At 45.2% G+C, this 16,906-nt stretch overlaps 24 non-coding genes across 24 annotated transcripts; all 24 read left to right on the top strand.

Moving 5' to 3' along the window:
* Positions 1 to 377: 377 nt before the first annotated feature.
* trnal-aag (transfer RNA leucine (anticodon AAG)) lies at positions 378 to 459 on the top strand. The gene has a single exon. It is a non-coding gene; the product is annotated as a tRNA-Leu (tRNA).
* Positions 460 to 1,068: 609 nt separating this feature from the next.
* On the top strand, positions 1,069 to 1,150 carry trnal-aag (transfer RNA leucine (anticodon AAG)). The gene has a single exon. It is a non-coding gene; the product is annotated as a tRNA-Leu (tRNA).
* A 609-nt stretch (positions 1,151 to 1,759) lies between these two features.
* Positions 1,760 to 1,841, top strand: trnal-aag (transfer RNA leucine (anticodon AAG)). Its single transcript has one exon. It is a non-coding gene; the product is annotated as a tRNA-Leu (tRNA).
* Positions 1,842 to 2,449: 608 nt separating this feature from the next.
* trnal-aag (transfer RNA leucine (anticodon AAG)) lies at positions 2,450 to 2,531 on the top strand. The gene has a single exon. It is a non-coding gene; the product is annotated as a tRNA-Leu (tRNA).
* A 609-nt stretch (positions 2,532 to 3,140) lies between these two features.
* Positions 3,141 to 3,222, top strand: trnal-aag (transfer RNA leucine (anticodon AAG)). The gene has a single exon. It is a non-coding gene; the product is annotated as a tRNA-Leu (tRNA).
* Positions 3,223 to 3,831: 609 nt separating this feature from the next.
* trnal-aag (transfer RNA leucine (anticodon AAG)) lies at positions 3,832 to 3,913 on the top strand. The gene has a single exon. It is a non-coding gene; the product is annotated as a tRNA-Leu (tRNA).
* A 609-nt stretch (positions 3,914 to 4,522) lies between these two features.
* On the top strand, positions 4,523 to 4,604 carry trnal-aag (transfer RNA leucine (anticodon AAG)). The gene has a single exon. It is a non-coding gene; the product is annotated as a tRNA-Leu (tRNA).
* A 608-nt stretch (positions 4,605 to 5,212) lies between these two features.
* On the top strand, positions 5,213 to 5,294 carry trnal-aag (transfer RNA leucine (anticodon AAG)). The gene has a single exon. It is a non-coding gene; the product is annotated as a tRNA-Leu (tRNA).
* A 609-nt stretch (positions 5,295 to 5,903) lies between these two features.
* On the top strand, positions 5,904 to 5,985 carry trnal-aag (transfer RNA leucine (anticodon AAG)). The gene has a single exon. It is a non-coding gene; the product is annotated as a tRNA-Leu (tRNA).
* Positions 5,986 to 6,594: 609 nt separating this feature from the next.
* Positions 6,595 to 6,676, top strand: trnal-uag (transfer RNA leucine (anticodon UAG)). The gene has a single exon. It is a non-coding gene; the product is annotated as a tRNA-Leu (tRNA).
* A 609-nt stretch (positions 6,677 to 7,285) lies between these two features.
* trnal-aag (transfer RNA leucine (anticodon AAG)) lies at positions 7,286 to 7,367 on the top strand. Its single transcript has one exon. It is a non-coding gene; the product is annotated as a tRNA-Leu (tRNA).
* A 608-nt stretch (positions 7,368 to 7,975) lies between these two features.
* Positions 7,976 to 8,058, top strand: trnal-aag (transfer RNA leucine (anticodon AAG)). The gene has a single exon. It is a non-coding gene; the product is annotated as a tRNA-Leu (tRNA).
* A 609-nt stretch (positions 8,059 to 8,667) lies between these two features.
* trnal-aag (transfer RNA leucine (anticodon AAG)) lies at positions 8,668 to 8,749 on the top strand. Its single transcript has one exon. It is a non-coding gene; the product is annotated as a tRNA-Leu (tRNA).
* Positions 8,750 to 9,357: 608 nt separating this feature from the next.
* trnal-uag (transfer RNA leucine (anticodon UAG)) lies at positions 9,358 to 9,439 on the top strand. Its single transcript has one exon. It is a non-coding gene; the product is annotated as a tRNA-Leu (tRNA).
* Positions 9,440 to 10,048: 609 nt separating this feature from the next.
* Positions 10,049 to 10,130, top strand: trnal-aag (transfer RNA leucine (anticodon AAG)). Its single transcript has one exon. It is a non-coding gene; the product is annotated as a tRNA-Leu (tRNA).
* Positions 10,131 to 10,738: 608 nt separating this feature from the next.
* Positions 10,739 to 10,820, top strand: trnal-aag (transfer RNA leucine (anticodon AAG)). Its single transcript has one exon. It is a non-coding gene; the product is annotated as a tRNA-Leu (tRNA).
* A 609-nt stretch (positions 10,821 to 11,429) lies between these two features.
* trnal-aag (transfer RNA leucine (anticodon AAG)) lies at positions 11,430 to 11,511 on the top strand. The gene has a single exon. It is a non-coding gene; the product is annotated as a tRNA-Leu (tRNA).
* A 608-nt stretch (positions 11,512 to 12,119) lies between these two features.
* Positions 12,120 to 12,201, top strand: trnal-aag (transfer RNA leucine (anticodon AAG)). Its single transcript has one exon. It is a non-coding gene; the product is annotated as a tRNA-Leu (tRNA).
* Positions 12,202 to 12,809: 608 nt separating this feature from the next.
* trnal-aag (transfer RNA leucine (anticodon AAG)) lies at positions 12,810 to 12,891 on the top strand. The gene has a single exon. It is a non-coding gene; the product is annotated as a tRNA-Leu (tRNA).
* Positions 12,892 to 13,499: 608 nt separating this feature from the next.
* trnal-aag (transfer RNA leucine (anticodon AAG)) lies at positions 13,500 to 13,581 on the top strand. The gene has a single exon. It is a non-coding gene; the product is annotated as a tRNA-Leu (tRNA).
* Positions 13,582 to 14,187: 606 nt separating this feature from the next.
* trnal-uag (transfer RNA leucine (anticodon UAG)) lies at positions 14,188 to 14,269 on the top strand. Its single transcript has one exon. It is a non-coding gene; the product is annotated as a tRNA-Leu (tRNA).
* A 609-nt stretch (positions 14,270 to 14,878) lies between these two features.
* trnal-uaa (transfer RNA leucine (anticodon UAA)) lies at positions 14,879 to 14,960 on the top strand. The gene has a single exon. It is a non-coding gene; the product is annotated as a tRNA-Leu (tRNA).
* A 609-nt stretch (positions 14,961 to 15,569) lies between these two features.
* On the top strand, positions 15,570 to 15,651 carry trnal-uag (transfer RNA leucine (anticodon UAG)). The gene has a single exon. It is a non-coding gene; the product is annotated as a tRNA-Leu (tRNA).
* Positions 15,652 to 16,260: 609 nt separating this feature from the next.
* Positions 16,261 to 16,342, top strand: trnal-uaa (transfer RNA leucine (anticodon UAA)). Its single transcript has one exon. It is a non-coding gene; the product is annotated as a tRNA-Leu (tRNA).
* The last annotated feature ends 564 nt before the right edge of the window (positions 16,343 to 16,906 follow it).

The raw sequence follows: 16,906 nt of genomic DNA, 5'->3' as shown, positions 1-16,906 counted from the left end.
ATTCAGCTTCTTCTACAAGAATGTCAGCAAATACAGTCTTCCTGTGGTAGCGTGTCTGAGTGGTCTAAGGCACTGGATTTAGGCTCCAGTCTCTGAGAAGGCATGGGATCGAATGCTGCCAGCTGGTAACTTTACAATGATTCTTGCCTTTGTGTTCTCTTGAAAGCCCTCTCTTCCAGTACAGATGACGGGAAACAATTTGAAAAAGACATTGGAACCCTTCTTCTTTTTCAGAGTTACATATAACTTAGCATTTTTTACTTTGAAAGTTAGGCAAGCATTGTTCCTCACAAGTTCAGCCCTGCTCATGTACCAAGTTGAGAATGCTGCTTTGGAGGACTCCAGACTTGAAAATTGCAAAAAAGATATTACCAAAGGGTAGCGTGGCCGAGCGGTCTAAGGCGCTGGATTAAGGCTCCAGTCTCTGCGGAGGCGTGGGTTCGAATCCCACCGCTGCCAAGCATTGTTTTAAGGAGATGGCAGAAGAATTCTTATACCTAATCACTCTCAACAACGGTGCCTGACCCAAGGCTGAAGAGCAGTTATTCGCAAGATGTTAGCAGAGAGCCATGCTACGATGCCATTTGCAAATGCTCATACCTGGCTTTGTTCTTAGGCGACATTGAAGACCCTGCAGTGTTTTGATAACAGGCAGGAAATGATGCATCTTTCCTCTTCTGACAGAAGACAAATTCAGCTTCTTCTACAAGAATGTCAGCAAATACAGTCTTCCTGTGGTAGCGTGTCTGAGTGGTCTAAGGCACTGGATTTAGGCTCCAGTCTCTGAGAAGGCATGGGATCGAATGCTGCCAGCTGGTAACTTTACAATGATTCTTGCCTTTGTGTTCTCTTGAAAACCCTCTCTTCCAGTACAGATGACGGGAAACAATTTGAAAAAGACATTGGAACCCTTCTTCTTTTTCAGAGTTACATATAACTTAGCATTTTTTACTTTGAAAGTTAGGCAAGCATTGTTCCTCACAAGTTCAGCCCTGCTCATGTACCAAGTTGAGAATGCTGCTTTGGAGGACTCCAGACTTGAAAATTGCAAAAAAGATATTACCAAAGGGTAGCGTGGCCGAGCGGTCTAAGGCGCTGGATTAAGGCTCCAGTCTCTGCGGAGGCGTGGGTTCGAATCCCACCGCTGCCAAGCATTGTTTTAAGGAGATGGCAGAAGAATTCTTATACCTAATCACTCTCAACAACGGTGCCTGACCCAAGGCTGAAGAGCAGTTATTCGCATGATGGTAGCAGAGAGCCATGCTACGATGCCATTTGCAAATGCTCATACCTGGCTTTGTTCTTAGGCGACATTGAAGACCCTGCAGTGTTTTGATAACAGGCAGGAAATGATGCATCTTTCCTCTTCTGACAGAAGACAAATTCAGCTTCTTCTACAAGAATGTCAGCAAATACAGTCTTCCTGTGGTAGCGTGTCTGAGTGGTCTAAGGCACTGGATTTAGGCTCCAGTCTCTGAGAAGGCATGGGATCGAATGCTGCCAGCTGGTAACTTTACAATGATTCTTGCCTTTGTGTTCTCTTGAAAACCCTCTCTTCCAGTACAGATGACGGGAAACAATTTGAAAAAGACATTGGAACCCTTCTTCTTTTTCAGAGTTACATATAACTTAGCATTTTTTACTTTGAAAGTTAGGCAAGCATTGTTCCTCACAAGTTCAGCCCTGCTCATGTACCAAGTTGAGAATGCTGCTTTGGAGGACTCCAGACTTGAAAATTGCAAAAAAGATATTACCAAAGGGTAGCGTGGCCGAGCGGTCTAAGGCGCTGGATTAAGGCTCCAGTCTCTGCGGAGGCGTGGGTTCGAATCCCACCGCTGCCAAGCAGTTTTTTTGGAGATGGCAGAAGAATTCTTATACCTAATCACTCTCAACAACGGTGCCTGACCCAAGGCTGAAGAGCAGTTATTCGCATGATGGTAGCAGAGAGCCATGCTACGATGCCATTTGCAAATGCTCATACCTGGCTTTGTTCTTAGGCGACATTGAAGACCCTGCAGTGTTTTGATAACAGGCAGGAAATGATGCATCTTTCCTCTTCTGACAGAAGACAAATTCAGCTTCTTCTACAAGAATGTCAGCAAATACAGTCTTCCTGTGGTAGCGTGTCTGAGTGGTCTAAGGCACTGGATTTAGGCTCCAGTCTCTGAGAAGGCATGGGATCGAATGCTGCCAGCTGGTAACTTTACAATGATTCTTGCCTTTGTGTTCTCTTGAAAGCCCTCTCTTCCAGTACAGATGACGGGAAACAATTTGAAAAAGACATTGGAACCCTTCTTCTTTTTCAGAGTTACATATAACTTAGCATTTTTTACTTTGAAAGTTAGGCAAGCATTGTTCCTCACAAGTTCAGCCCTGCTCATGTACCAAGTTGAGAATGCTGCTTTGGAGGACTCCAGACTTGAAAATTGCAAAAAAGATATTACCAAAGGGTAGCGTGGCCGAGCGGTCTAAGGCGCTGGATTAAGGCTCCAGTCTCTGCGGAGGCGTGGGTTCGAATCCCACCGCTGCCAAGCATTGTTTTAAGGAGATGGCAGAAGAATTCTTATACCTAATCACTCTCAACAACGGTGCCTGACCCAAGGCTGAAGAGCAGTTATTCGCATGATGGTAGCAGAGAGCCATGCTACGATGCCATTTGCAAATGCTCATACCTGGCTTTGTTCTTAGGCGACATTGAAGACCCTGCAGTGTTTTGATAACAGGCAGGAAATGATGCATCTTTCCTCTTCTGACAGAAGACAAATTCAGCTTCTTCTACAAGAATGTCAGCAAATACAGTCTTCCTGTGGTAGCGTGTCTGAGTGGTCTAAGGCACTGGATTTAGGCTCCAGTCTCTGAGAAGGCATGGGATCGAATGCTGCCAGCTGGTAACTTTACAATGATTCTTGCCTTTGTGTTCTCTTGAAAACCCTCTCTTCCAGTACAGATGACGGGAAACAATTTGAAAAAGACATTGGAACCCTTCTTCTTTTTCAGAGTTACATATAACTTAGCATTTTTTACTTTGAAAGTTAGGCAAGCATTGTTCCTCACAAGTTCAGCCCTGCTCATGTACCAAGTTGAGAATGCTGCTTTGGAGGACTCCAGACTTGAAAATTGCAAAAAAGATATTACCAAAGGGTAGCGTGGCCGAGCGGTCTAAGGCGCTGGATTAAGGCTCCAGTCTCTGCGGAGGCGTGGGTTCGAATCCCACCGCTGCCAAGCATTGTTTTAAGGAGATGGCAGAAGAATTCTTATACCTAATCACTCTCAACAACGGTGCCTGACCCAAGGCTGAAGAGCAGTTATTCGCATGATGGTAGCAGAGAGCCATGCTACGATGCCATTTGCAAATGCTCATACCTGGCTTTGTTCTTAGGCGACATTGAAGACCCTGCAGTGTTTTGATAACAGGCAGGAAATGATGCATCTTTCCTCTTCTGACAGAAGACAAATTCAGCTTCTTCTACAAGAATGTCAGCAAATACAGTCTTCCTGTGGTAGCGTGTCTGAGTGGTCTAAGGCACTGGATTTAGGCTCCAGTCTCTGAGAAGGCATGGGATCGAATGCTGCCAGCTGGTAACTTTACAATGATTCTTGCCTTTGTGTTCTCTTGAAAACCCTCTCTTCCAGTACAGATGACGGGAAACAATTTGAAAAAGACATTGGAACCCTTCTTCTTTTTCAGAGTTACATATAGCTTAGCATTTTTTACTTTGAAAGTTAGGCAAGCATTGTTCCTCACAAGTTCAGCCCTGCTCATGTACCAAGTTGAGAATGCTGCTTTGGAGGACTCCAGACTTGAAAATTGCAAAAAAGATATTACCAAAGGGTAGCGTGGCCGAGCGGTCTAAGGCGCTGGATTAAGGCTCCAGTCTCTGCGGAGGCGTGGGTTCGAATCCCACCGCTGCCAAGCATTGTTTTAAGGAGATGGCAGAAGAATTCTTATACCTAATCACTCTCAACAACGGTGCCTGACCCAAGGCTGAAGAGCAGTTATTCGCATGATGGTAGCAGAGAGCCATGCTACGATGCCATTTGCAAATGCTCATACCTGGCTTTGTTCTTAGGCGACATTGAAGACCCTGCAGTGTTTTGATAACAGGCAGGAAATGATGCATCTTTCCTCTTCTGACAGAAGACAAATTCAGCTTCTTCTACAAGAATGTCAGCAAATACAGTCTTCCTGTGGTAGCGTGTCTGAGTGGTCTAAGGCACTGGATTTAGGCTCCAGTCTCTGAGAAGGCATGGGATCGAATGCTGCCAGCTGGTAACTTTACAATGATTCTTGCCTTTGTGTTCTCTTGAAAACCCTCTCTTCCAGTACAGATGACGGGAAACAATTTGAAAAAGACATTGGAACCCTTCTTCTTTTTCAGAGTTACATATAGCTTAGCATTTTTTACTTTGAAAGTTAGGCAAGCATTGTTCCTCACAAGTTCAGCCCTGCTCATGTACCAAGTTGAGAATGCTGCTTTGGAGGACTCCAGACTTGAAAATTGCAAAAAAGAGATTACCACAGGGTAGCGTGGCCGAGCGGTCTAAGGCGCTGGATTAAGGCTCCAGTCTCTGCGGAGGCGTGGGTTCGAATCCCACCGCTGCCAAGCAGTTTTTTTGGAGATGGCAGAAGAATTCTTATACCTAATCACTCTCAACAACGGTGCCTGACCCAAGGCTGAAGAGCAGTTATTCGCATGATGGTAGCAGAGAGCCATGCTACGATGCCATTTGCAAATGCTCATACCTGGCTTTGTTCTTAGGCGACATTGAAGACCCTGCAGTGTTTTGATAACAGGCAGGAAATGATGCATCTTTCCTCTTCTGACAGAAGACAAATTCAGCTTCTTCTACAAGAATGTCAGCAAATACAGTCTTCCTGTGGTAGCGTGTCTGAGTGGTCTAAGGCACTGGATTTAGGCTCCAGTCTCTGAGAAGGCATGGGATCGAATGCTGCCAGCTGGTAACTTTACAATGATTCTTGCCTTTGTGTTCTCTTGAAAGCCCTCTCTTCCAGTACAGATGACGGGAAACAATTTGAAAAAGACATTGGAACCCTTCTTCTTTTTCAGAGTTACATATAACTTAGCATTTTTTACTTTGAAAGTTAGGCAAGCATTGTTCCTCACAAGTTCAGCCCTGCTCATGTACCAAGTTGAGAATGCTGCTTTGGAGGACTCCAGACTTGAAAATTGCAAAAAAGATATTACCAAAGGGTAGCGTGGCCGAGCGGTCTAAGGTGCTGGATTAAGGCTCCAGTCTCTGCGGAGGCGTGGGTTCGAATCCCACCGCTGCCAAGCATTGTTTTAAGGAGATGGCAGAAGAATTCTTATACCTAATCACTCTCAACAACGGTGCCTGACCCAAGGCTGAAGAGCAGTTATTCACATGATGGTAGCAGAGAGCCATGCTACGATGCCATTTGCAAATGCTCATACCTGGCTTTGTTCTTAGGCGACATTGAAGACCCTGCAGTGTTTTGATAACAGGCAGGAAATGATGCATCTTTCCTCTTCTGACAGAAGACAAATTCAGCTTCTTCTACAAGAATGTCATCAAATACAGTCTTCCTGTGGTAGCGTGTCTGAGTGGTCTAAGGCACTGGATTTAGGCTCCAGTCTCTGAGAAGGCATGGGATCGAATGCTGCCAGCTGGTAACTTTACAATGATTCTTGCCTTTGTGTTCTCTTGAAAACCCTCTCTTCCAGTACAGATGACGGGAAACAATTTGAAAAAGACATTGGAACCCTTCTTCTTTTTCAGAGTTACATATAGCTTAGCATTTTTTACTTTGAAAGTTAGGCAAGCATTGTTCCTCACAAGTTCAGCCCTGCTCATGTACCAAGTTGAGAATGCTGCTTTGGAGGACTCCAGACTTGAAAATTGCAAAAAAGATATTACCACAGGGTAGCGTGGCCGAGCGGTCTAAGGCGCTGGATTAAGGCTCCAGTCTCTGCGGAGGCGTGGGTTCGAATCCCACCGCTGCCAAGCAGTGTTTTTAGGAGATGGCAGAAGAATTCTTATACCTAATCACTCTCAACAACGGTGCCTGACCCAAGGCTGAAGAGCAGTTATTCGCATGATGGTAGCAGAGAGCCATGCTACGATGCCATTTGCAAATGCTCATACCTGGCTTTGTTCTTAGGCGACATTGAAGACCCTGCAGTGTTTTGATAACAGGCAGGAAATGATGCATCTTTCCTCTTCTGACAGAAGACAAATTCAGCTTCTTCTACAAGAATGTCAGCAAATACAGTCTTCCTGTGGTAGCGTGTCTGAGTGGTCTAAGGCACTGGATTTAGGCTCCAGTCTCTGAGAAGGCATGGGATCGAATTCTGCCAGCTGGTAACTTTACAATGATTCTTGCCTTTGTGTTCTCTTGAAAACCCTCTCTTCCAGTACAGATGACGGGAAACAATTTGAAAAAGACATTGGAACCCTTCTTCTTTTTCAGAGTTACATATAGCTTAGCATTTTTTACTTTGAAAGTTAGGCAAGCATTGTTCCTCACAAGTTCAGCCCTGCTCATGTACCAAGTTGAGAATGCTGCTTTGGAGGACTCCAGACTTGAAAATTGCAAAAAAGACATTACCAAAGGGTAGCGTGGCCGAGCGGTCTAAGGCGCTGGATTTAGGCTCCAGTCTCTGCGGAGGCGTGGGTTCGAATCCCACCGCTGCCAAGCAGAGTTTTTAAGAGATGGCAGAAGAATTCTTATACCTAATCACTCTCAACAATGGTGCCTGACCCAAGGCTGAAGAGCAGTCATTCGCATGATGGTAGCAGAGAGCCATGCCACGATGCCATTTGCAAATGCTCATACCTGGCTTTGTTCTTAGGCGACATTGAAGACCCTGCGGTGTTTTGATAACAGGCAGGAAATGATGCATCTTTCCTCTTCTGACAGAAGAAAAATTCACCTTCTTCCACAAGAATGTCAGCAAATGCAGTCTTCCTGTGGTAGCGTGTCTGAGTGGTCTAAGGCACTGGATTTAGGCCCCAGTCTCTGAGAAGGCATGGGATCGAATGCTGCCAGCTGGTAACTTTACAATGATTCTTGCCTTTGTGTTCTCTTGAAAACCCTCTCTTCCAGTACAGATGACGGGAAACAATTTGAAAAAGACATTGGAACCCTTCTTCTTTTTCAGAGTTACATATAGCTTAGCATTTTTTACTTTGAAAGTTAGGCAAGCATTGTTCCTCACAAGTTCAGCCCTGCTCATGTACCAAGTTGAGAATGCTGCTTTGGAGGACTCCAGACTTGAAAATTGCAAAAAAGAGATTACCACAGGGTAGCGTGGCCGAGCGGTCTAAGGTGCTGGATTAAGGCTCCAGTCTCTGCGGAGGCGTGGGTTCGAATCCCACCGCTGCCAAGCAGTTTTTTTGGAGATGGCAGAAGAATTCTTATACCTAATCACTCTCAACAACGGTGCCTGACCCAAGGCTGAAGAGCAGTTATTCGCATGATGGTAGCAGAGAGCCATGCTACGATGCCATTTGCAAATGCTCATACCTGGCTTTGTTCTTAGGCGACATTGAAGACCCTGCAGTGTTTTGATAACAGGCAGGAAATGATGCATCTTTCCTCTTCTGACAGAAGACAAATTCAGCTTCTTCTACAAGAATGTCAGCAAATACAGTCTTCCTGTGGTAGCGTGTCTGAGTGGTCTAAGGCACTGGATTTAGGCTCCAGTCTCTGAGAAGGCATGGGATCGAATGCTGCCAGCTGGTAACTTTACAATGATTCTTGCCTTTGTGTTCTCTTGAAAACCCTCTCTTCCAGTACAGATGACGGGAAACAATTTGAAAAAGACATTGGAACCCTTCTTCTTTTTCAGAGTTACATATAACTTAGCATTTTTTACTTTGAAAGTTAGGCAAGCATTGTTCCTCACAAGTTCAGCCCTGCTCATGTACCAAGTTGAGAATGCTGCTTTGGAGGACTCCAGACTTGAAAATTGCAAAAAAGATATTACCAAAGGGTAGCGTGGCCGAGCGGTCTAAGGCGCTTGGATTAAGGCTCCAGTCTCTGCGGAGGCGTGGGTTCGAATCCCACCGCTGCCAAGCATTGTTTTTAGGAGATGGCAGAACAATTCTTATACCTAATCACTCTCAACAACGGTGCCTGACCCAAGGCTGAAGAGCAGTTATTCGCATGATGGTAGCAGAGAGCCATGCTACGATGCCATTTGCAAATGCTCATACCTGGCTTTGTTCTTAGGCGACATTGAAGACCCTGCAGTGTTTTGATAACAGGCAGGAAATGATGCATCTTTCCTCTTCTGACAGAAGACAAATTCAGCTTCTTCTACAAGAATGTCAGCAAATACAGTCTTCCTGTGGTAGCGTGTCTGAGTGGTCTAAGGCACTGGATTTAGGCTCCAGTCTCTGAGAAGGCATGGGATCGAATGCTGCCAGCTGGTAACTTTACAATGATTCTTGCCTTTGTGTTCTCTTGAAAACCCTCTCTTCCAGTACAGATGACGGGAAACAATTTGAAAAAGACATTGGAACCCTTCTTCTTTTTCAGAGTTACATATAGCTTAGCATTTTTTACTTTGAAAGTTAGGCAAGCATTGTTCCTCACAAGTTCAGCCCTGCTCATGTACCAAGTTGAGAATGCTGCTTTGGAGGACTCCAGACTTGAAAATTGCAAAAAAGAGATTACCACAGGGTAGCGTGGCCGAGCGGTCTAAGGCGCTGGATTAAGGCTCCAGTCTCTGCGGAGGCGTGGGTTCGAATCCCACCGCTGCCAAGCAGTTTTTTTGGAGATGGCAGAAGAATTCTTATACCTAATCACTCTCAACAACGGTGCCTGACCCAAGGCTGAAGAGCAGTTATTCGCATGATGGTAGCAGAGAGCCATGCTACGATGCCATTTGCAAATGCTCATACCTGGCTTTGTTCTTAGGCGACATTGAAGACCCTGCAGTGTTTTGATAACAGGCAGGAAATGATGCATCTTTCCTCTTCTGACAGAAGACAAATTCAGCTTCTTCTACAAGAATGTCAGCAAATACAGTCTTCCTGTGGTAGCGTGTCTGAGTGGTCTAAGGCACTGGATTTAGGCTCCAGTCTCTGAGAAGGCATGGGATCGAATGCTGCCAGCTGGTAACTTTACAATGATTCTTGCCTTTGTGTTCTCTTGAAAACCCTCTCTTCCAGTACAGATGACGGGAAACAATTTGAAAAAGACATTGGAACCCTTCTTCTTTTTCAGAGTTACATATAGCTTAGCATTTTTTACTTTGAAAGTTAGGCAAGCATTGTTCCTCACAAGTTCAGCCCTGCTCATGTACCAAGTTGAGAATGCTGCTTTGGAGGACTCCAGACTTGAAAATTGCAAAAAAGACATTACCAAAGGGTAGCGTGGCCGAGCGGTCTAAGGCGCTGGATTTAGGCTCCAGTCTCTGCGGAGGCGTGGGTTCGAATCCCACCGCTGCCAAGCAGTGTTTTTAAGAGATGGCAGAAGAATTCTTATACCTAATCACTCTCAACAATGGTGCCTGACCCAAGGCTGAAGAGCAGTCATTCGCATGATGGTAGCAGAGAGCCATGCCACGATGCCATTTGCAAATGCTCATACCTGGCTTTGTTCTTAGGCGACATTGAAGACCCTGCGGTGTTTTGATAACAGGCAGGAAATGATGCATCTTTCCTCTTCTGACAGAAGAAAAATTCACCTTCTTCCACAAGAATGTCAGCAAATGCAGTCTTCCTGTGGTAGCGTGTCTGAGTGGTCTAAGGCACTGGATTTAGGCCCCAGTCTCTGAGAAGGCATGGGATCGAATGCTGCCAGCTGGTAACTTTACAATGATTCTTGCCTTTGTGTTCTCTTGAAAACCCTCTCTTCCAGTACAGATGACGGGAAACAATTTGAAAAAGACATTGGAACCCTTCTTCTTTTTCAGAGTTACATATAGCTTAGCATTTTTTACTTTGAAAGTTAGGCAAGCATTGTTCCTCACAAGTTCAGCCCTGCTCATGTACCAAGTTGAGAATGCTGCTTTGGAGGACTCCAGACTTGAAAATTGCAAAAAAGAGATTACCACAGGGTAGCGTGGCCGAGCGGTCTAAGGCGCTGGATTAAGGCTCCAGTCTCTGCGGAGGCGTGGGTTCGAATCCCACCGCTGCCAAGCAGTTTTTTTGGAGATGGCAGAAGAATTCTTATACCTAATCACTCTCAACAACGGTGCCTGACCCAAGGCTGAAGAGCAGTTATTCGCATGATGGTAGCAGAGAGCCATGCTACGATGCCATTTGCAAATGCTCATACCTGGCTTTGTTCTTAGGCGACATTGAAGACCCTGCAGTGTTTTGATAACAGGCAGGAAATGATGCATCTTTCCTCTTCTGACAGAAGACAAATTCAGCTTCTTCTACAAGAATGTCAGCAAATACAGTCTTCCTGTGGTAGCGTGTCTGAGTGGTCTAAGGCACTGGATTTAGGCTCCAGTCTCTGAGAAGGCATGGGATCGAATGCTGCCAGCTGGTAACTTTACAATGATTCTTGCCTTTGTGTTCTCTTGAAAACCCTCTCTTCCAGTACAGATGACGGGAAACAATTTGAAAAAGACATTGGAACCCTTCTTCTTTTTCAGAGTTACATATAACTTAGCATTTTTTACTTTGAAAGTTAGGCAAGCATTGTTCCTCACAAGTTCAGCCCTGCTCATGTACCAAGTTGAGAATGCTGCTTTGGAGGACTCCAGACTTGAAAATTGCAAAAAAGATATTACCAAAGGGTAGCGTGGCCGAGCGGTCTAAGGCGCTGGATTAAGGCTCCAGTCTCTGCGGAGGCGTGGGTTCGAATCCCACCGCTGCCAAGCATTGTTTTTAGGAGATGGCAGAACAATTCTTATACCTAATCACTCTCAACAACGGTGCCTGACCCAAGGCTGAAGAGCAGTTATTCGCATGATGGTAGCAGAGAGCCATGCTACGATGCCATTTGCAAATGCTCATACCTGGCTTTGTTCTTAGGCGACATTGAAGACCCTGCAGTGTTTTGATAACAGGCAGGAAATGATGCATCTTTCCTCTTCTGACAGAAGACAAATTCAGCTTCTTCTACAAGAATGTCAGCAAATACAGTCTTCCTGTGGTAGCGTGTCTGAGTGGTCTAAGGCACTGGATTTAGGCTCCAGTCTCTGAGAAGGCATGGGATCGAATGCTGCCAGCTGGTAACTTTACAATGATTCTTGCCTTTGTGTTCTCTTGAAAACCCTCTCTTCCAGTACAGATGACGGGAAACAATTTGAAAAAGACATTGGAACCCTTCTTCTTTTTCAGAGTTACATATAGCTTAGCATTTTTTACTTTGAAAGTTAGGCAAGCATTGTTCCTCACAAGTTCAGCCCTGCTCATGTACCAAGTTGAGAATGCTGCTTTGGAGGACTCCAGACTTGAAAATTGCAAAAAAGAGATTACCACAGGGTAGCGTGGCCGAGCGGTCTAAGGCGCTGGATTAAGGCTCCAGTCTCTGCGGAGGTGTGGGTTCGAATCCCACCGCTGCCAAGCAGTTTTTTTGGAGATGGCAGAAGAATTCTTATACCTAATCACTCTCAACAACGGTGCCTGACCCAAGGCTGAAGAGCAGTTATTCGCATGATGGTAGCAGAGAGCCATGCTACGATGCCATTTGCAAATGCTCATACCTGGCTTTGTTCTTAGGCGACATTGAAGACCCTGCAGTGTTTTGATAACAGGCAGGAAATGATGCATCTTTCCTCTTCTGACAGAAGACAAATTCAGCTTCTTCTACAAGAATGTCAGCAAATACAGTCTTCCTGTGGTAGCGTGTCTGAGTGGTCTAAGGCACTGGATTTAGGCTCCAGTCTCTGAGAAGGCATGGGATCGAATGCTGCCAGCTGGTAACTTTACAATGATTCTTGCCTTTGTGTTCTCTTGAAAACCCTCTCTTCGAGTACAGATGACGGGAAACAATTTGAAAAAGACATTGGAACCCTTCTTCTTTTTCAGAGTTACATATAGCTTAGCATTTTTTACTTTGAAAGTTAGGCAAGCATTGTTCCTCACAAGTTCAGCCCTGCTCATGTACCAAGTTGAGAATGCTGCTTTGGAGGACTCCAGACTTGAAAATTGCAAAAAAGAGATTACCACAGGGTAGCGTGGCCGAGCGGTCTAAGGCGCTGGATTAAGGCTCCAGTCTCTGCGGAGGTGTGGGTTCGAATCCCACCGCTGCCAAGCAGTTTTTTTGGAGATGGCAGAAGAATTCTTATACCTAATCACTCTCAACAACGGTGCCTGACCCAAGGCTGAAGAGCAGTTATTCGCATGATGGTAGCAGAGAGCCATGCTACGATGCCATTTGCAAATGCTCATACCTGGCTTTGTTCTTAGGCGACATTGAAGACCCTGCAGTGTTTTGATAACAGGCAGGAAATGATGCATCTTTCCTCTTCTGACAGAAGACAAATTCAGCTTCTTCTACAAGAATGTCAGCAAATACAGTCTTCCTGTGGTAGCGTGTCTGAGTGGTCTAAGGCACTGGATTTAGGCTCCAGTCTCTGAGAAGGCATGGGATCGAATGCTGCCAGCTGGTAACTTTACAATGATTCTTGCCTTTGTGTTCTCTTGAAAACCCTCTCTTCCAGTACAGATGACGGGAAACAATTTGAAAAAGACATTGGAACCCTTCTTCTTTTTCAGAGTTACATATAGCTTAGCATTTTTTACTTTGAAAGTTAGGCAAGCATTGTTCCTCACAAGTTCAGCCCTGCTCATGTACCAAGTTGAGAATGCTGCTTTGGAGGACTCCAGACTTGAAAATTGCAAAAAAGAGATTACCACAGGGTAGCATGGCCGAGCGGTCTAAGGCGCTGGATTAAGGCTCCAGTCTCTGCGGAGGTGTGGGTTCGAATCCCACCGCTGCCAAGCAGTTTTTTTGGAGATGGCAGAAGAATTCTTATACCTAATCACTCTCAACAACGGTGCCTGACCCAAGGCTGAAGAGCAGTTATTCGCATGATGGTAGCAGAGAGCCATGCTACGATGCCATTTGCAAATGCTCATACCTGGCTTTGTTCTTAGGCGACATTGAAGACCCTGCAGTGTTTTGATAACAGGCAGGAAATGATGCATCTTTCCTCTTCTGACAGAAGACAAATTCAGCTTCTTCTACAAGAATGTCAGCAAATACAGTCTTCCTGTGGTAGCGTGTCTGAGTGGTCTAAGGCACTGGATTTAGGCTCCAGTCTCTGAGAAGGCATGGGATCGAATGCTGCCAGCTGGTAACTTTACAATGATTCTTGCCTTTGTGTTCTCTTGAAAACCCTCTCTTCCAGTACAGATGACGGGAAACAATTTGAAAAAGACATTGGAACCCTTCTTCTTTTTCAGAGTTACATATAGCTTAGCATTTTTTACTTTGAAAGTTAGGCAAGCATTGTTCCTCACAAGTTCAGCCCTGCTCATGTACCAAGTTGAGAATGCTGCTTTGGAGGACTCCAGACTTGAAAATTGCAAAAAAGAGATTACCACAGGGTAGCGTGGCCGAGCGGTCTAAGGCGCTGGATTAAGGCTCCAGTCTCTGCGGAGGTGTGGGTTCGAATCCCACCGCTGCCAAGCAGTTTTTTTGGAGATGGCAGAAGAATTCTTATACCTAATCACTCTCAACAACGGTGCCTGACCCAAGGCTGAAGAGCAGTTATTCGCATGATGGTAGCAGAGAGCCATGCTACGATGCCATTTGCAAATGCTCATACCTGGCTTTGTTCTTAGGCGACATTGAAGACCCTGCAGTGTTTTGATAACAGGCAGGAAATGATGCATCTTTCCTCTTCTGACAGAAGACAAATTCAGCTTCTTCTACAAGAATGTCAGCAAATACAGTCTTCCTGTGGTAGCGTGTCTGAGTGGTCTAAGGCACTGGATTTAGGCTCCAGTCTCTGAGAAGGCATGGGATCGAATGCTGCCAGCTGGTAACTTTACAATGATTCTTGCCTTTGTGTTCTCTTGAAAACCCTCTCTTCCAGTACAGATGACGGGAAACAATTTGAAAAAGACATTGGAACCCTTCTTCTTTTTCAGTTACATATAGCTTAGCATTTTTTACTTTGAAAGTTAGGCAAGCATTGTTCCTCACAAGTTCAGCCCTGCTCATGTACCAAGTTGAGAATGCTGCTTTGGAGGACTCCAGACTTGAAAATTGCAAAAAAGATATTACCAAAGGGTAGCGTGGCCGAGCGGTCTAAGGCGCTGGATTTAGGCTCCAGTCTCTGCGGAGGCGTGGGTTCGAATCCCACCGCTGCCAAGCAGTGTTTTTAAGAGATGGCAGAAGAATTCTTATACCTAATCACTCTCAACAATGGTGCCTGACCCAAGGCTGAAGAGCAGTCATTCGCATGATGGTAGCAGAGAGCCATGCCACTATGCCATTTGCAAATGCTCATACCTGGCTTTGTTCTTAGGCGACATTGAAGACCCTGCAGTGTTTTGATAACAGGCAGGAAATGATGCATCTTTCCTCTTCTGACAGAAGACAAATTCAGCTTCTTCTACAAGAATGTCAGCAAATACAGTCTTCCTGTGGTAGCGTGTCTGAGTGGTCTAAGGCACTGGATTTAGGCTCCAGTCTCTGAGAAGGCATGGGATCGAATGCTGCCAGCTGGTAACTTTACAATGATTCTTGCCTTTGTGTTCTCTTGAAAACCCTCTCTTCCAGTACAGATGACGGGAAACAATTTGAAAAAGACATTGGAACCCTTCTTCTTTTTCAGAGTTACATATAACTTAGCATTTTTTACTTTGAAAGTTAGGCAAGCATTGTTCCTCACAAGTTCAGCCCTGCTCATGTACCAAGTTGAGAATGCTGCTTTGGAGGACTCCAGACTTGAAAATTGCAAAAAAGATATTACCAAAGGGTAGCGTGGCCGAGCGGTCTAAGGCGCTAGATTTAAGCTCCAGTCTCTGCGGAGGCGTGGGTTCGAATCCCACCGCTGCCTAGCAGTGTTTTTAAGAGATGGCAGAAGAATTCTTATACCTAATCACTCTCAACAATGGTGCCTGACCCAAGGCTGAAGAGCAGTCATTCGCATGATGGTAGCAGAGAGCCATGCCACGATGCCATTTGCAAATGCTCATACCTGGCTTTGTTCTTAGGCGACATTGAAGACCCTGCGGTGTTTTGATAACAGGCAGGAAATGATGCATCTTTCCTCTTCTGACAGAAGAAAAATTCACCTTCTTCCACAAGAATGTCAGCAAATGCAGTCTTCCTGTGGTAGCGTGTCTGAGTGGTCTAAGGAACTGGATTTAGGCTCCAGTCTCTGAGAAGGCATGGGATCGAATGCTGCCAGCTGGTAACTTTACAATGATTCTTGCCTTTGTGTTCTCTTGAAAACACTCTCTTCCAGTACAGATGACGGGAAACAATTTGAAAAAGACATTGGAACCCTTCTTCTTTTTCAGAGTTACATATAGCTTAGCATTTTTTACTTTGAAAGTTAGGCAAGCATTGTTCCTCACAAGTTCAGCCCTGCTCATGTACCAAGTTGAGAATGCTGCTTTGGAGGACTCCAGACTTGAAAATTGCAAAAAAGATATTATCAAAGGGTAGCGTGGCCGAGCGGTCTAAGGCGCTGGATTTAGGCTTCAGTCTCTGCGGAGGCGTGGGTTCGAATCCCACCGCTGCTAAGCTGTGTTTTTAGGAGATGGCAGAAGAATTCTTATACCTAATCACTCTCAACAACGGTGCCTGACCCAAGGCTGAAGAGCAGTCATTCGCATGATGGTAGCAGAGAGCCATGCCACGATGCCATTTGCAAATGCTCATACCTGGCTTTGTTCTTAGGCGACATTGAAGACCCTGCAGTGTTTTGATAACAGGCAGGAAATGATGCATCTTTCCTCTTCTGACAGAAGACAAATTCAGCTTCTTCTACAAGAATGTCAGCAAATACAGTCTTCCTGTGGTAGCGTGTCTGAGTGGTCTAAGGCACTGGATTTAGGCTCCAGTCTCTGAGAAGGCATGGGATCGAATGCTGCCAGCTGGTAACTTTACAATGATTCTTGCCTTTGTGTTCTCTTGAAAACCCTCTCTTCCAGTACAGATGACGGGAAACAATTTGAAAAAGACATTGGAACCCTTCTTCTTTTTCAGAGTTACATATAACTTAGCATTTTTTACTTTGAAAGTTAGGCAAGCATTGTTCCTCACAAGTTCAGCCCTGCTCATGTACCAAGTTGAGAATGCTGCTTTGGAGGACTCCAGACTTGAAAATTGCAAAAAAGATATTACCAAAGGGTAGCGTGGCCGAGCGGTCTAAGGCGCTAGATTTAAGCTCCAGTCTCTGCGGAGGCGTGGGTTCGAATCCCACCGCTGCCTAGCAGTGTTTTTAAGAGATGGCAGAAGAATTCTTATACCTAATCACTCTCAACAATGGTGCCTGACCCAAGGCTGAAGAGCAGTCATTCGCATGATGGTAGCAGAGAGCCATGCCACGATGCCATTTGCAAATGCTCATACCTGGCTTTGTTCTTAGGCGACATTGTAGACCCTGCGGTGTTTTGATAACAGGCAGGAAATGATGCATCTTTCCTCTTCTGACAGAAGAAAAATTCACCTTCTTCCACAAGAATGTCAGCAAATGCAGTCTTCCTGTGGTAGCGTGTCTGAGTGGTCTAAGGAACTGGATTTAGGCTCCAGTCTCTGAGAAGGCATGGGATCGAATGCTGCCAGCTGGTAACTTTACAATGATTCTTGCCTTTGTGTTCTCTTGAAAACACTCTCTTCCAGTACAGATGACGGGAAACAATTTGAAAAAGACATTGGAACCCTTCTTCTTTTTCAGAGTTACATATAGCTTAGCATTTTTTACTTTGAAAGTTAGGCAAGCATTGTTCCTCACAAGTTCAGCCCTGCTCATGTACCAAGTTGAGAATGCTGCTT

Source organism: Brachyhypopomus gauderio, unplaced genomic scaffold (genome assembly GCF_052324685.1).
Source record: "Brachyhypopomus gauderio isolate BG-103 unplaced genomic scaffold, BGAUD_0.2 sc364, whole genome shotgun sequence".
Taxonomy (NCBI): domain Eukaryota; kingdom Metazoa; phylum Chordata; class Actinopteri; order Gymnotiformes; family Hypopomidae; genus Brachyhypopomus; species Brachyhypopomus gauderio.
The sequence above is the reverse complement of the archived record's forward strand: the minus strand, read 5'-3'. Positions and strand labels throughout refer to the sequence as shown.